The sequence below is a fragment of the Hevea brasiliensis genome, chromosome 11 (assembly GCF_030052815.1).
Source record: "Hevea brasiliensis isolate MT/VB/25A 57/8 chromosome 11, ASM3005281v1, whole genome shotgun sequence".
Classification (NCBI taxonomy): Eukaryota; Viridiplantae; Streptophyta; class Magnoliopsida; order Malpighiales; family Euphorbiaceae; genus Hevea; species Hevea brasiliensis.
The window spans coordinates 13467847-13486131 of NC_079503.1; the positions used below are offsets into that span (position 1 = coordinate 13467847).

The 18285-nt window shown below is 36.0% G+C and overlaps 1 long non-coding RNA gene across 1 annotated transcript in view; it reads right to left on the minus strand.

Moving 5' to 3' along the window:
- Positions 1 to 2308: 2308 nt before the first annotated feature.
- Positions 2309 to 18285, minus strand: part of LOC131170578 (uncharacterized) — a 29381-nt gene continuing 13404 nt past the window's right edge. The window contains exons 2-3 of the long non-coding RNA XR_009141370.1: positions 2611 to 3031; positions 2309 to 2505 (exon numbers count right to left, since the gene is read on the minus strand). This is a non-coding gene — a long non-coding RNA (uncharacterized LOC131170578). The remainder of the gene's footprint in view (positions 2506 to 2610; positions 3032 to 18285) is intronic.

The following is an 18285-nucleotide window of genomic DNA, read 5'->3' on the forward strand; positions in this document are numbered from 1 at the left end:
TCAATATAATTTCAGTCTTTATTTGCCAAAGTGATCTTCATAAAAGTTGTTCCTCTATGTCTTAGTTTTATTTTCCTTTTTGAATCACTCAATTTGGGGTTTTAAATCTCAAGTTATGGCCAAATTACTAAACTCTATTCTAGATGTTATATCCTAAAATTCCAGGTTTTCCAGATTTGTACCTTAAACTTGCATTCTATATCCAGGTATCTTAAGCTCATAATTTGGCCATGGTCCCTAAAATAATGTTTTAGGCCTTTGTATTAGGTTTCCAAATCATTTTTATTCACTTCAATTAGAGTTTTGTAGAGGAAGTTATGGCCTGATAACCATTTAGAGGTCACAAGGTCAATTAGCTAAGGTGCAGGAATTCTAGATTTGAGATTCCTGACTTATCCCAATAATTTCCCTACCTTGTCTTAAGAACTAGGTTCTGGTCGAAACACAAAGTTTTTAGTTCTATGCCTTATGAGAATTTTGGCTTTGGAATTACTATATTTGCAATTTTGTAGCCCAAGTTATGGTAATTTTACCAAAACTAGTCGGATAGCTAATTATTTAGGATTTCCAGGTTAATCTATAATCAGGGCCAGTTTGCTGGACCAACTTTGTCTAGCAATTTGATCAACTTAGGGTCATAATTTGGCTTCATGATCACCATAAGAATTGTTCTCCTATGTCTCAGGTTTCTATTGGTTCAAGAATCACCTAATTTGGAGTTTCCTAGAGTGAGTTATGCCTAATTGAATAAGTACTATTTATTTGGTCATTTTCTCTAGTCTAGAATTGGTAACCAGATTCAAACCTAATTTGAGGTATCTTATTATCATTTTCTAGGTACACTCTCTTCATGAAAGTTGGAGCATTATGTCTTAGGTTTCAGTTCCCATTGGTTTCACACCAATTGAAGTTGTATAGCTCAACTTATGAGCATTTAAGTGCATTGGACACAAGCTGTCCAGATTCGAGCACATTAGCACCCTACCATTCCATTAATTCTTTTCATCAAATCAACACCAAATAACCTTAATTGCACATCAATGACCTTAATTTGGTATCAAAAACCCTAATTGCACTTCATACAATAAAAACCCTAATTTCACCAAAACCCTAATTTCTCCATCTTCCAAATTAATGCAATTCCATGTAATTTCATTACTCCAATCATGTATATAACTTCATACAAGCTTAAACTCAAGTTTAATTTCATCAAATCAAAACCCTAGGTTACCCAAGCTGACCGAAATTTACTCTTAAATATTCAAACATGATTTCATTCATTTCTAATGCTAATTCATTAGAATTAAACTTAAATTCAAGAAATCTAAAGTAAACTAAGCTTGAACATAAACTTACCTCAATAGGTGATTTTCAATCTTCAAAATCCTTCAAATTTTCTTGAGTTTCTCCCTTCCAATCTTCCAATCATAGACTAATTAGAGGTTTTCTAGGGTTTAATCATGGAAATTGGTGGGGAAGATCAAGGTTTTAAGAGCTTAAATGGTTGAAAATGGTGGAAGGGGGGAAGAAATGGGAGCTGGCCATGAGGAAGAAGGAAATGGATTTTTGTTTTGTTTTTTAATTGTCTTTTGTTTTCTTTTATACCAAGATAATTTTCCATAATTAAATAATTTAAAATTATAATTTTTAATTGTGTCATGGTGATGTTATTATGATGTCATAATTACAAAATTCTAATTTCCAAATTCCTTTCCATACACTTCTTCATTTTTTTTTAATTTCTTTTCAATATTTTTAATCTCACACATTTTAATGGATATTTAAGTCAAAAGTCAACTCTTATAGTGAATTGACCAAAATGTCCGTCATCGGGTTATAGTCTGTCTTTTTAAATAATACCCGATGAGTTCTAAGATTCCCTTTTCATTTCTTTGATTTTCAAATTCCCAATAATGTCTAAATTAATCCTTGATTTAGGACTCTATAGAGTTCCACAAAAATCTAGGATAACAACTGATCTTACAGTCTCTTCCCGTGCAGGTCACCCATCTTCAGAACTCAGGCTCATTTAACCGATTGTGCTTCATTTCTATTATTTTTATCCAACCTCATTTAATCTTTATTCATTTAATTTATGACTTCTCTCTATAATTTAATTATGGTTTTCGATATTTTAGCTGTCCGAACAAACATTAGTCACCGGAACAGTAGAATGTACGAAACTACCTAATCTGAGCGTGTTACAGACTATCATTTTGGAACATTCACATGTAATTAAATAAAGTCTAATATAACAAGTAGGCCTTATAGCCACTTTTATTCACAAATAAAAGTCAAAACACGGCTTATTTTTCAATAAGTATTCAAGTGATCAAATGTATGCTAAATTTATTACATTGAAATGCAATGATTATAGCATGCAGGAAAGTTCTTGTAGGAAGCTTGAAGTTAATAGGCGACTTTGGAACAAGGTTGAATTGGCAATTCCCCAATATCCGATACCGTGCCTAATGAAGAAGTGTCAGAGACCTACACTTACATTCTCTGCAAATATAAAAATAAAGAAATGAAGTTAGGTACTTGTGAAAAACATATTAGGAAATTAGCTCTTCAAGTGTACAACAGCCTTAGGAGACTGCAGGTACTTACAGGAATCTTAACAAGAGCAGATAAAGGCTAAGCACCTGCAGAAGTACCTGTAAAGGTACTAGGTTCCAGGTACTTGTAGAGGTACCTGCAAAGGCAACTGTAGAGACACTTGCGAGAAAACAAAGGTACCCAATCAGTAAAGATTTTGACAGAGTCTCCTTTGGAATACAAACATCCAGAAAATTGGCTTTTCAATATTTAGCCAATTTCCAACATAACAATCAACATAACCTGCAAGGGAAGCACATAATATAAAATAGAGCAAGATTCATCTAGCAGGCACAAAGGTGACAGAAGTACTTGCACGAGGTGCTGGTACTTAAATGCGAAGCTGTAGATACTTGCGAGGTGACAGGTACTTGGGCAGGTACTTGAGTACTAGTTGCTACCAGCGAACTAGAAGGAGGGTTTGATGCCATCTCTGTAAATACAAGGGATATAATGAGCATTCACAAGCAACAATAGTCAAGCAAGAAACACAGGTGCTGATATACAAGTTCAAATATAGCACTCATATTTAACAAATATAGAAAATTTGTAGGTACCAACTATAGGTATTGACCGATATATTGCAAGTACTTGGGCAGGTACTTGTGAAATTACTAATTCTAGAAGCAATCGACATGGCCCAATCACATTCTCAACCATCATTAAATATCAAGAATCTCAAAATTATCAATTCAAGCAAGAATAGCAAGAAGAATATCTTGAAAAATTGCAACAAAGTGCAAGATAGAAGGGGAATCAATTGGGAGGTATCAATCGAACTAATGGCCGATGAGATGATTGATGTGATGAATGGCCGTTGAATAGAATAATGGAAATTGAATGGTGATGTGTCGACAAGGTGAAATAAATGGCCAAAGCTCGCCCAAACAGCAATGGAGTGTCATTCCAATCAAAGAGTTAATGGCGGGAAAGGTGACCAGAGAATGAAACACCAGCAAGAGGACTTGAAATCACATAAGAATGGCATACCGAGGGAAGAAGGAAGGAAAAGGAAAGAGAGAAGAGAGAATGAAGAAGAGAAATAGAATAAGAATGACGTGTCAAGGGTAGGAGAAAGGTAGAGAAAAGAGAGAGAGAAAAATTTTTTTTGGGTTTCTTTAAGTGGCAATTAAGTTAATGGAATTTAATTGGAGAGATAAGTATGCAGTAATTAAGAGTTTAGCAGTTATTAGAATTCTGTGGGAATAACAACTTGCAGTTATTAGAGTTCTATAGGAAATTGAACTCATGTCGGATAGAATTAATTTAAATTTCAAATTCCAAGGAAGAACACAAGTGATATTTGATTATTTTTAAAATTTTGAACATAAAAAAAGTAGGCTAAAATTAGATCTTATCCACCTAGAATGGCTTAGTCAGCCAATCCAAGTGCGGTGGGCAATTGTTTACATAAAATAATTATTTTATTTATTAATTATTTTTAGGCCTAAAAATTAATTAAATTAATTTTATGTGAAATTAATTTAATTAATTTCTGGCCTGAGATAATTAATAATTAAATTAATGATGGTTACTAGAGGGTTATTTGAAAGAAGAGAATTGATAGTAGTTACAAGCAGTTTTGAGTGACTATAAGTAACTGCAGAACGTGGCAAAGTAGGTTTCGGAGTCTTTCGGATACTTGCAGATAGAATTATAAAAGGCAGATATATTGCAACATGAAAATCCCCAGCAACATCAAACAACAACAATTCAATTAGACTCTAGCAGTCTTTTATCTTTATTTTATCAGTCATTTATTTTTCCAAAGCTCTTGCATTTAATTTCAAGTCTTGTACTCTTTTTTCAATTAATTAAAGCGTCTTTTCAATTTACAATTTACTTACCTTTTAATTTTGGAGTGAAATTGACGAAACAACGTTCAGTGTAGTCAGTTTCCACAGTTATTTGATCTAGAAGTCAGAGCATTATACTAGGTGATATACTCAGTATCTAACATGCCGACGCATTTCCTATGCTGTTAGCAAGCCAAATTGTTTTTTAAAAAAACAATATGTGTTCATATTTATAACTATGCACTCATTAAGTATACGTATATTAAATATAATATATATAATTATTAAAATATAAAATATATTAACTATTTAAACATTAAATTTGAAAAGTGAGGACTAATTTGTTTGATTTTGAAAATATAGGGACTAAATTATTTAGTTTGTCAAAATGTGGGAGACTTAATTGTTTCAATTGAAACTTAATGGTGGCTTAATGGCAATGACTATTTTGTGAACAAAATAAAAGTGAGTGACTAAATTGTTGGGTAAATATTACACGCGATTACTTAACTTTATAAGTATTTTTATAGAAGTTAATGAATTTTAATTTTTTTCATAAAACTCACTGAACTTTAATTTGATTTCATAAAAATTATTATGACTGGAAATTAAAAGTTTCCAAGTTAACTTACTGGCATACTAACTATTTTACAAATAAAATTACCTAACGTGTGATTGCTGGTGGAGAGGAAATAGAAAAAAAATTATAGTAACTTTTATAAAATTAAATTGAAATTTAGTAAATTTTACGAAAAAAATTAAAATTCAGTAACTTTTATAAAAATACTTATAAAATTGAGTGACTACGTGTGATAATTATGCCTAAATTGTTTGATTTGAAAATACAAAGATTAAATTGTTAGTTATGCTAGATCTTAGTGACTATATTGTAATTTACCATTAAGTAAAATAATTGAATTGTAGTGCAATTTGTTGCTTAAATGAATGATTAAATATTAATTTAAACTAAATTTTAATCTAATTCAATATTAAAAAAAAAACAATGTAAAACACAAATAAGTAATACACATTAACACTTAAAGAAAATTGATGGAGAGACAATAAGAGAGAACCTCTATTTTTTTTCATTTCAAAAGATATAGTTGTATTAAAGAAGCCTTAAAAAGGGCCGAGAGATACAAGAACCATATATGTCCATGCCAAAAAATAAGGAAACCAACTATTACATAGAGGAAGCTAAGCCCAGTACAAGAATTGCCTAAGCATTTACCAAACAACACAGTACAATAATAGCCTATGGATTTACCAAACAACAGATGAAATGCATAAAACTTGAGCTCAAACCACAAAGGCCCTAGGGCGCCAAACAACCGGTTGAGGAGACCCAAAACAAAAAGATCTATAGCATCAACAACCGGCGCTGTCATCCCACATATCGGCCAACCATAGAGGCTCTTCCAATGGTGGTTGTTCCAACAGGGAAAGAGAAAACTCGTTCGCTACCAAGCATTACAACCAATAGTAGGATCATAACTAGGAATCCAATTGAACTCTATGAAGCATAGCCATGGAGACCAAGAAAACCAATTACTCAAGGAAGAAGTAGAGGGAGAGGAAGAACAGGGAGGAGGTAGAGCCCAATTAGCCTCTCAATCTGGTATAGCTAGAAGGCGGTAGCTCCTAATCGGCTAGCTTTTTCAACCCACGAAGATGCCTCCTCGCCTTTCACCACCATTAAAACTTCAACCTGTCACTTCACCTCACAACCAAACAAGGCATGCAACCCATCAAGCTAAAAGGAATAATACGAAGAACAAAGAATAGGAATAATAGCACCACAACTAAAGCAACCCTATGGTGCCCTAAACACAGATCATATAAAGCCCCACATGCAACCATAGATCTACAAAATATCAAACTAAAAAGTATCTATAACCTAACCCAGAAAATGGGTAGGCTAAACCCATATTTTTGAAAAAAAGAAGCACCTCCTCCTGCTCAAAAGGGGCAGGGGAGGCCTCGGACAAGCAAGAGCACCTACTTTAGAGCTAAGGGACGAAGCTTCTTTTTAGAGAGAGAGACTAGCTGAGAGAACCTCTGTTAATTAAGGAAGAAAGCTCAAAGAACATTTCAGTTTGATTGGTAGTTTCTTATGCCCAAAACCCTCTCATGTGTTTACAAAGGCTTGGGAAAATGCCGATTAATTTGTTTTTTTATTTTTTTATTCCAAAATGCCAATTATATTAGCTTCCTCCCCTCTCTCTCTCTCTCAAAAAAAAAAAAAAAAAAAAAAAGCTACTCCTTTGGCTCATTTTTAACTTGAGAAAATCCCACTTAATTTGGCATTTAATGAGCCAAAAAAGAAGACCCCACTTGATTTGGCATTTTTTATGCCCCAAAAAGCTACCACTTTGTATTATTTTAGGGTGGAATACATGAGTTTAACCCCTGAATTTTACTAAAAAAAGTCTCGTGGCGCCTTAAATATTTAAAACGTCCCATAGCACACTTCAACTCTTGTAAAAGTCTTGTGATACGTCTCAACTCTTGCAAAGTAGAATTAAAATATGATTCAGTCTGTTGACATGGTAGTCTACTAATTAGAATATGCAAGGTATCTTAATTCCACTTTATAATAGTTAAGATGTATCATGAGATGTTTACAGAAGTTGAGGTGTGTCATAGAATGTTTCAAAAGTTCAGGGTGCCACGAAATTTTTTTTGATAAAATTCAGGTGTGAAATGATGTATTCGATTGTTATTCTGAACTTTAAAATACACCATTCACATTGGCATTTTCTTGCTTTTCCCCCTCTCATCTAGCAAACATTACTTTGATATTTACTTTTCTTTTCACATTACTTTAGTAAATTCTTTTTCATCTAACATTATTTTGATAATTAAGCCCAATCCAAGAGTTAATAAAATATATTAAAAAAAGGCTTTATTTAATTGCTAAGAAAATGCAAGAAAACTAAAAGGGAAAAGAAAACACAAGAAAATTTTAGAAGAGCAAGCAAATTCAAACAACATGTAACGTCCTAAATTTTTAAATAATTATTTTATGTGGGAATTGATTGGTTTGGCATGCCTAGGAGGGGCATTGTGTAGTTGTTGTGTTGTGAGCTCGAGACTTTTTGGATTGAGAAGTGTTAGTTGAGTTATTTTGCAGGTTGGGTAGATCCTAGGTACAGGAAAAACTCCATTGGATTTCCGGCATAAACCTAGGATATCTTAGGCTCTTTAGTTCTTTATTTTGAGTTGGATATTGATTATTTTTACAATTTCAATATTAATTATATATCTGGCATGCTCATGCATTTTATAAATATCTAATTATGGACATGTATAGTTAATATATTAGGGACATTTTGGTTGCTGCATAATTAATTATTATTATTTATTTGTGATTGCTGCCCTGAGGATAATTTGGAGCTATGTGTGTATATTAGCGTGAGTATGGTGTGGATATGGATATGGCTAGGATGGGTAGTCGCGGCTGGAGCTTGACTTGCTAGGACTTGATCCTTATATATGCATAAGTCGGGGTGAGTACGGCTTTGAGTTGATATCGTTAACCCCCACATTTGGATTATTAAGCAAAAGTCAACTTGAGTTGACCTCGCTGGCAGGTATTGATCAAGAAAGCTATATAGGAAATCAACTCCTATATGTATATATTGATGTGATACACAGGGTATGTGAGTAGCTCCAAATTATCTTCTAGTGTGAAATTGGGTGAATTATTTGTTTTATGTATTGGATGTGCATTTCATGATAGGATTGCACTAGTCTTAGATAGTTATAGAAATTACATCTATAATCAATATCTTACTCTATGAGTCGTACACTCACTCCTATTCAACTATTGTTCCTCGGGTGACAGGTGGACTTGTTAAAAATAACTTGCTTTCTTTTCTAGCAGGTTAAACTAGAAAAGTTCAGTTTACTTTTATTGTCTTTTATTAAATTCTAGAACTCTGCATGTACCAGTAGTGTATTATCCTTATTTGAGGTTGTATTAACTAAACTTTTAGAGTTGTGACCTTATTTATGTGAAAATATTTGGATGCATGAGATATTCATTCCTTTAGATGAGGGAGCTAAGCTCCCATTTGATTTTTTATTTGCTTTGAGGATTATAAGGGTGACTGAGCTCCCTATATTGTTGTTTTATTAGTTTATAGGTCGGGTGAGTTAAGGCTCCCTATTAGATAGTCTAATTTATGGCCAGACTCTATCCATTTAATTTCTTGAAATTAGACTATATTTATAGGCTTTATGGTTGGGCTAGAAATAGTTAGGCTTACAATGGACTTCGAGGACCTTATACTAACCCAAGTCCTAGTGCCAATCTGGCCCATTAAGTAGATTATGAAAAAGTTAGTATCAGAGCTTAGGCTCTAGATTTATAGGAAGTGTGTACCTAGAGTTATCACAGGCGGAGTATAGGATCTTATTTCGTCTTCTTTTGTAATTTCTTATTTCTAGACTCTGCGTTATTTCTTGGGTAGTATAAGAATGCTTTAGTTTAGTGTCTCAATTTTCATGGAGTACATGGTGATGTGAGTCAAAGCTAGCAAACATATTGAGTTTTGCCTTAAGGATACGTACTCCAAGAAATATTGTGTTTTTATCATAGTGGGGTTAAATGGTGTGCCTATCTAATGTAAGGCACGAGTATGTAAATGTGAGTTATGGCAGTATAGTTGTCCTATATAGGGGTGAGGGTAACACTGCTAGCAGTCATCAGTGGATAACCCAGTCAGAGTAAGTTTATGATATTAGTGGGTTCAAGAGAGATAAGAGATTAGGAAACTTGATCTGTTGGGAGATACTATAATAACCTACATAATGCTCTCATTGTTTGTGCGGTAAGCTGCATATTACAGTACCGATATGGGATTATTGTAGAGAACTACGTACATCTCTAATGTGTTATACGCGGATGTTTATAGCTAGCTTTTGTTTTGGTATGGATATACCAAAATAGAGTTCTATTTTTGCAAAGGAGTTTAGGACTCCTAGTTAGGGGTTTAAAACCCTTGAGCTAGAATATCGAGGGTCCCAATTAGGCGGTAACTAGAGTAAATGACTCGATTACCCTAGCATGAGCTAGAGTTAAATCAGGAGTTGCCATAAGATTAGAGGTTTCAGTATAGTCGCAAGTAAAGGTAGCACCTGTAGAGTGAGACCATCTGGTTTCCAATATGGGGTCTTGGACAATTTTGGCATTACAATGGACGTTTTGCCTAAAGTTTAGTAAAAATAGTATCTTCTTTGTGTGATAGCAAGGCGCATAGTACGATTTTGCTCTCCTAAAAAGGAGACTGAATGCTATGAATGGTGTTCATAGCCTGTGAAATGACGCTTTAAGGAGTTTACAGTATGATAAGAGAGCAGATAACCTGACATGGTTGTGGCAAAATGACAGATGCAGTATCTCCTTTGCAGTTAATTGTGATGTAGGACATGGTCTTATCCTTTTAGGAGGGACAGAAGGTTACTACTGGTGGTAATGACCTATAAAATAGGGTCCTAAATGGGACTATAGAGTGAGACTTACTACGAGCCTCGTGGGGTTTTATGCCGGCCTAGGTACTAGTGCCGATCTGGCCTGTGGAATCGGGTCGTGATGCAACATGCTTTGCATTTTTTAGTAGTGGAGATATGCAATCATGCTTAAACTTTAGAGGTTGTTCATGCAATGCCATGACTTGTAGCTTCATTACTCTACTATGGTGAATTTATCTTTTACAATTAATCATACATTATAACACTAGCATTTGTTTATGGTCTCGACTGTGTCTAAACCTAATTTGGATTTGGAAATGAGAGTAGGTTTTAGTTGAGGAATAGATTGTGGTTGGTGTTGGATTTGATAATCATAGAAATTGATGGTGGTGATGTGAGAGGATGTGAGTAAGAATAAATTTATGTTTTCATGTAAAATTAATGAAAAAACTAACTAAATTTGAATATAGAGATTAATTTGTTGGTGAAATTATGAAAAAACTAACTAAATTTGAATATAGAGATTACTTTGTTGGTGAAATTAAATTATAAGATCTAATTAGTATAATTTTTAAAATATAAATATTGATTAGTATTTTTTTTTGTTAGAGATAAAAGTTTCATTAGAAGGCATTTGAATAAGCAAAGAATTATAAGCTTAAAAATAGGTCCTATAGCCCTTAAGAAAGATCTTAGCTATAATCAATGAAAGCTTAGAACACAAGCCTAAATGAATACATAAAAAGCGCAAAACTAGATGCCTCAGCCATTTCTAAAGAACCCTAGGGAGTGTAAAATGGGTAAAGAATCCACAATAGAGGACCCGCTTCAAATCAACTTGCATCATGACTCTAGGTATCGTTTGGCAGAGAAGAACCCCTAACAAAGGCCAACCAAACCTAATGAGGCCAAGGAAGGGCTTGTCCAATCCAAGCAACACCATAAGAATAATTATAACTAGGAGCCACTATAAATCTTGTAGAGAAAGAAAAAACCATTCAAGCTTAAGACTGATAGCTTGCATAGGAGGGAAGAAGCTAAGGATGAGCAGGGCTTAATTGGTTTCTTAATCTCGTTTAGTCAGAGTGGCGACTCTCACTCGGCCAATTCTTTAAACTTTAAGGATACTTGCTCCTTCATTCACAGTAGTAAAGACTTGCTCCGACCAAGTCCACATAAGTGCTCAAATGAACATGCAATCCACATAGATCGTAATAGGTCTGTTTCCTTAGAAAATAATTTACTAGCTTATAGCTTAGGAATGCGGGCATGCCAGATACGGAGTATATCAACTGTATGCTTTTCTGACTTCTCGTAAATGATTGTGGGAACCTGACTAGGCTGAATGCAACTTCCTCAAAATCCCACTTCAAATAGGCAATTAAAGTAACATGAAATTATATTGATTACTGAAAATTTAAGTACAAGACTTGAAAAATAAATATAAAGCTAAAAAAATAAAAGACAGATAAAAGTAAAGATAAATAGATTGTTAGAGTCTTTAGTTGATTGATTGATTGGTTAGGGCCTTTAACGTTGCACAGTAGAACATATTTATAGCAACATCTAATAGTTCCTATGAAGGATCCGAAATCGACATTTCCTTTACATCCCACATCTTCTCGTAACTCCCCAGCACCTGTTTCTCTTAACTACTGATAACTTCCCATGATCTGATAACTCCCTTTAGCTGATTAGCTCCTTATAACTCCCTTTTGATAACTACCCAAAAATAATATCTTATTATTTAATTCAAGCCTCATAATTAAATTAATACAACAAAATTAATTGAATTAATTTCATAAAAAATTAATTTAATTAATTACGGGCCTAAAATAATTAATGAGCTAATTAAATTTTTTTAGTGCAAACAATTGCCCCACGCACATTGATTGGCCGACGAGGCCATTCTAATGTAGTAAATTAATTATCCTTAAATACCACTTGCTCCTCTGTTACTCAAATAATTCACTGTAATTTTACTTGTAGGCTATCACTTAGCCCATTGGGAATTTAAATGAACTCTCCTAATCCTAATAGAGTTCTATCAAAAGTCTAATTAACCTTTTTATCTAAATGAACTCTCTAATCCCAATAGATTTCTATCAAAAGTCTAAATAACATTTTTATCTTCCCAACATAATTGCTACTACCTCTTTAATTACTTTCTTTTACTGCAACTCATCCCTTCCTTCTTCTTCTTTCTCTTAAATCCTCTTAAAGAAAACCCGCCTATTCCTTCTTTTAAGCTATCTCTAACCAAGACCATAAGCTTACAAAGAGAAACCAAGGCTCATATTTCTTCTTTCCTCTCTCTCTTTCTCTTTCTTCAGTGTGCTACCTCTTTCCTCATGCGATTCTTGCCGTTCGACCACCGTTCACTGGCCACACCACATCGCACGACTTCCATTCTTGCCATTGCTCTTTGGATTTCTACAGCTATTATTGATTTCTCTTTGTGGACCATCATTGATGCACATTCTTAGTGCGCTTTTATTTCATTCGATTGACACAAATATGGTACTCTCTCTTCTTTTCGATTTCAAGCTTTCTTTTGCATTAATCTTGGATATGGGAGCCATTTCTTGATTATATAGACACTGGGTATTACCTGGGTGTTGTTGATTTATATGAAATATGAAAACTTGAGAAGGATTTGAAAAGAACTACATGTACTATGAATTTCATTTCTTTGGAGATGAAATTGGTACCTTTGTGCTATTTTGACTCTTTTTGTGCACTTAGGGTATGTTGGATACCTTGGTTGCATTATATTTTTCTTCATATTTTTTTGTTGTCAATATGTCATCCACCGCACCTGCCACTGCACCTAGCATGGCATTTGCTATATCACCTGTCACTACACCTGGCACCGCACCTATCACATTTGGTATAGCACCTAGTGCCACTTTTGGTACAACACCTACTATATCACCTGTCACTGCACCTGGCACTACACTTGTCACATTTGGTATAGCACTTGGTGTCACTTTTGGTATAGCACCTGCTACTGCACCTCGTACTATATCTGTGATTGCACCTGGTACAATATTTAGTACAACACCTGGTGTCTCACCTGATACTAGTGCTAGTGTAGTATCTCCTCTGATAGTATCTCCCCTGAGTTCTTTTGTTCCAAGACTTAGTGTTCCTTCTTCTTTCTCTCCTCCCAGCTTCCCATCGTCTAGTATTAACCCTTTCTCCATAGTAGTTAGAGGTAAAAAAAATTCCTACTCCACCTGCTCTTTCCTGTGTCAATTGTTGCTATTGTGCTTTCGTGTTTCCCTGCAGGTTGTGTTTGTTACTTTTTTTCTTGAAGATTGGTGTTTGTTCTAATAGGCCAATTTTTTGTTCTTTCCTAGTACAGGGAAAACTCTGCTAAATTTTTTTTAACCAGGTGCTATCATTATTTCTGCAAGTGCTACCTCAGGATTCTCTTCGTTTGGTAGTTCTTCAGGTATCGGGTCTTCTTCTACTAGTTCACCCATGACAATAAGTATTCCTATCTTATTGATAATTTCTTTAGCTACTTCCCTTGGTGTTCCTTTGACTTTCCCTTCCTTTGTTTATACAAAACCTGAGCGTGGCTAATGCTAGTATTGGACCGTTGTATACGTCTATTGATCTTTCAGGTCCTCCTTTTCCTCTCAGCAAGGCGGATGAATTGGGCCATCCCAAAATCAAGGGAAATAAAATCTTGGCCGAGATACACACCTAGGTGGGCTGAGTGGATTGATAGATTTTCTCCCATATATTCAAGCCTTTGGCAGAGGGCTAGCATTTGAAAAGTTCATCTACTTGACCCGCTTTGCTCCTTTATTCTGCCTTGGACTAATTTTGGGTTCTCTTCAGTTTTGGTCCTGCACCTGTAACTCCTTCATCTTGCCTATGGGACCCATGTCCATTACCCTGAAGGACATCTACATATTGACAGGTCTACCAGTGACTGGTGACAATGCGCCTAGTTTGATTGTAGAGCTTGAACTGAAATATCAACATAAGGGGAAGTTTACTTCTTACTCAGCTCTGATCTTAGCCAGGACAGGTACCACCACTGCTGACCACATCATTTTTATTTGGTGCCTCCTATCTAAGTACCTGTTCTATCCTGCATTTGGCCGTCTTGTTGAGCTTCTTCGTTTGGCTCATTTCATAGCCATAGGAGGTGAGTGTGCTTTGAGGAGCATGCTTCTTAGCACTATTTATCAGGCACTGGCTCAGATAACTCTTGATGCTCCCCTAACTAAGGTGATGGGAGTTTTTGGGCAGTCCAGTTATGGCTCTTTTCTTACTTCCCTCAACTGTTGAGTTCTCCCCTAACTCCTTTGATTAAGGTCTTTGGGTCTAGGGTTGTTTCCTCTTCCTGTGACTGAAATACTGATCAGGTGTCACAGTTTTTCCTTAGCCTATCTCCTAGAGGCTATGATGACTTTACACCCTTCAACTCTTCAGAGGATCTCGCTTTACTTCAGCTACCTAGTGGTTGAATCAAAGAAACACGCCTTTTAGTGAGACCGCTATTCCCACCTAGGCATCTTTTATTGCTGTGAGGCCTTTGCATACTGGCGCTACCTTTGGTACCTTGCTAGGAGTGACTCACTCAGGATTGGTGTTGTATATGCCTTCTCTCTAGTCTCGGCAGTTTGGTTTAATATAGGGCATCCCATCACCAGTACCTTCCTATAACCAAATCGATGGGACCAGAGCTTCTTTTCACCGGGACTAGATCATTCTTCACTCTTATAGTGACTCTAAGTTCAATGAGACAGCCCAGTTGTGTTTAGTGTCTTCCCCTGACTCTACTATTCTCGCCTTTCATAGTTGGTGGGCTCGCAGGTTCCAAGAATATGTAAGGGCTCAGATTCCACTAGGTAATTTTTCTACCTTGTTTCTGTTTCTTATATATATATATATATGTCTAACTTGCTGTCTTTTATAAGTGCTTTATTTATTTCTCGATCTGTCCAGAAATAAAAGGTGGTCCTCTCTTAACTTTCTCCTATTGCCAAGAAAATAAAGTCCACTGCACCACATTTTAGGCCTAAGGTTTGGAGCACTTCACCTTCTGTTACTAGACTAGAGATCGACCCTCTTATCTTCATTGTTCCCAGGTGCTCAGGCCATACGACTCTAAGGACTAAAGGTCCTAAGACCTCTCCCTTGAGTTCTATTGTGATTCCTGCTGCCTCAAGGTCCTAAGCAATACACAAAGGGTGAAGTTACAAACCTCAGGAAGAGAAGTAAACTGTACGTTATCTAAAGAATCAGCCTCCTTTATTACCTCAGTGTCACCCTTTTGATCAAGGACAAGTATAGTAGTTCTTCCACTGTCACTAGAAATAGCATCCTAGGAAAAAGAGGTATCTGTGGTGGAAGTGCCCTCAGAAGAATCAGTAGCCCTTTAAGGCTAGCTGACCAATATACATTTCCTCTAAGTACTTGGTGCACTAGAAAGGGTTCTTCCCAAGTTGGAGACCATTTGCCAAATTTCCTATCCTTAGCTCCTATTGGTACTATAATTTTCCAAACCAAGTCACCTTCTTGAAAGTTCTATCTACGAATCATTTTGTTCTAAATCCTTGATACCTTTCTCCTTGGTGCGACCATATGGTTAAAGGCCTACATGGGCATTTCATCTAATTCTTCTAATTTCATAGCCATTGACTCCATATATTCTCCTAGACTTAAGTTGTTCTATCTTGTCACTCGAAGTGAGGGCACTACTACCTCCATAGGAAGGACAACATCATGTTTGTAGGTTAGGGCAAAAGGGCTCAGTTTTGTTGCATCTCTCCTAGAGATTCTGTATGCCCACAAGGTCTCTGACAGTATCCGATGCCACTCCTTTGGGTTCTCCTTGATCATTTTTTCCAGGATACATAACAATATTTGTTGGATGCTTCTGCTTGTCCACTGGCTTGAGCATAGTATGGAATTAAAGTGAGTAGTTTTATACCATAATCTTTTGCAAAGTCTATCATGTCCTGTCCAGTAAACATAGTCCCTTAGTTAGTTGTGATAGTCTAAGGAAATTCGAACCTGTGCATGATATGTTCTTTGATGAAATCAATTACATCCCTTTGTTCAACTTTCTTTGCAGGTACCGCTTTTACCCACTTAGCGAAGTAATCTATTGCAACAATAATAAAGGTGTCTCCCATTGAAGATACGGGGTGGATCATCCTAATGAGGTCTATCGCCTAGCCTTTGAACGGCCAAGGCTTCAAGATAGGGTGCATTTCCTTGCTGGCCTTTTTCTAATCGCGTCTTACTTCTGGCACCATTGGCATCCCTTAGCATAGGTTATACAATCCTTTAGGATTTTTAGCCAATAATAGCCATGCCTCCTAATAAGCCATCTCATCTTCACCTTTGCTTGGTGCACCCCATAGATACTTTCATGCAACTATTGCATCACCCTCAAAGCCTCATAAGGACTAAGGCACCGAAGCAATAAGCCATTGAAGCCTTTTCAAAACAACTGTCCTTCCAATAATAAATAGTTCAAGGATCCAGTGAGATACTTTAGCCATAGGATTCTCCAGGTACCTCATTAGTAAGGTCCTCCTGTCATCTGCAACAATCAGGTCAGTGGTAAATGAAGCAAATGGAATACCTCTTTCCTCTATAAATGGGTGTTTCCTCTTTCGAACTAAGATCATTCTGTGGCTGAGTTCTTGAGACATCTTCAAGCCTGTGGCTAATTGGGCCAACTCATTAGCATCCGAGTTGACTTCTCTAGGCTCATGTGTAAAAGCTACCTCTCTGAAGTTATCCAAAAGCTGTACTGTTGAGGTGAAGTACAAAGCCAGGGTAAAGCTACCGCACTTATACTCCCCTATTAGCTGCTTGATGACTAGTTGTGAATTTCCCATGTTACCTCTTTAGCTCCTAACTTTCTAAGAATCTCTAGACCGATTATTAGTGCCTCATATTCGGCTTGATTATTGGTACACTAGAATTCTAGGTTAAAAGATATTGCTGTCATGGTTCCTGCAGGGGAAGTGATTACAACTCCAGCACCTGCTGTAGTTTTCGTACTAGAACTATCGAACCAGAGGGTCCATGGAACCTTCTTAGCATTGAAGATATTTAAGTTTTGCCTGATTGGTTCTGCCATATCTGGAAAAGGATGGTCTACCAAAAAGTCTGCCAGCACCTGTCTTTTCACAACTTTTTGAGGATATTAAACTAAAGTAAACTTGGACAATGCCAATAACTATTTCCTAATCCGTCCAGTAATTAAAGGTTTAGATAGCATATACTTCATTAAGTCAGTTTGGGAGATAACATATAGACCCAATTAGATAATGTCTTAGTTTCATACGAGAGATATACAGAGCTAAATAGAGCTTCTCAAAATGAGAGTACCTATTTTCCATATCTGTAAGATTTTTGCTAAGATAGTATGCTGCCTGCTCATGACTCGTCTAGTTATCTTATGCTAGCAGACTACCGATAGAGTCAAATGTGGTAGATAATTAGAGTTTTAATGAAATACCTCCCTTGGAAGGAACCAACACTGACAGCCTGGTGAGATAGTCTTTGATTTTATCGAAGGCCTATTGGTGCTTCTCCTTTCACTTGAACTCATTCTCTTGCCTGAGTTTCAGCATATCAAAAAACTCTTTTGCCTTTGTTGTAAGGTTGGAGACGAATCTCTTTAAATAAGTTACCTGCCCTAAGAATCTCTACAACTTTTTCTTGGTCTGAGGTGGCTTAGCTTATTGAATCGCTTTGGTTTTGTTTTGACCAATCTCAATCCCTCCCTGTTGTACCAAAAATCTCAAAAAGTTATCAACATTTACTCTAAATGCGCACTTAAGGGGATTGATTTTTAGCCGATGCTATCTCATCCTCTAGAAACTCTTCATCACGTGCTCCAGGTATTCATCTACTTTGCCGGATTTTACCACTATGTCATCGATGTACACCTCCATGAAGTGTCCAAGCATGTTATGAAAAATGGCATTCATGGCTCTTTGATAAGTAGCACTAGTGTTTTTTAACCCGAAGGGCATGACTAGCTGTGCAAATGTTTCGATGGAACTGGGACATCTAAAGGCAGTCTTAGACACATCCTCCAGTGTGATGAAGATTTGATTGTAGCTAGAGAAATCATCAAGGAAGGATAATAGTTCATTTTTAATAGTAGCATCAACAAACATGTCTGCTATTGGCATTGTGTACATATCCTTCTGGGTTGCGGCATTCAGATCCCTGAAATCAATACACACACGTAACTTCCCATTTTTTTTAATAATCGACACAATATTAGAAAGTCATTAACTGTACCTAGTTGGTCTGATAAAACCTGTTTTTAATAGCTTCTCAATTTCTTCCTTCACTTTTAGGACCACCTCCTTTAACATCCTTCTGGGAGCCTATCGATGCGGCATATAATATGCCTTAATGG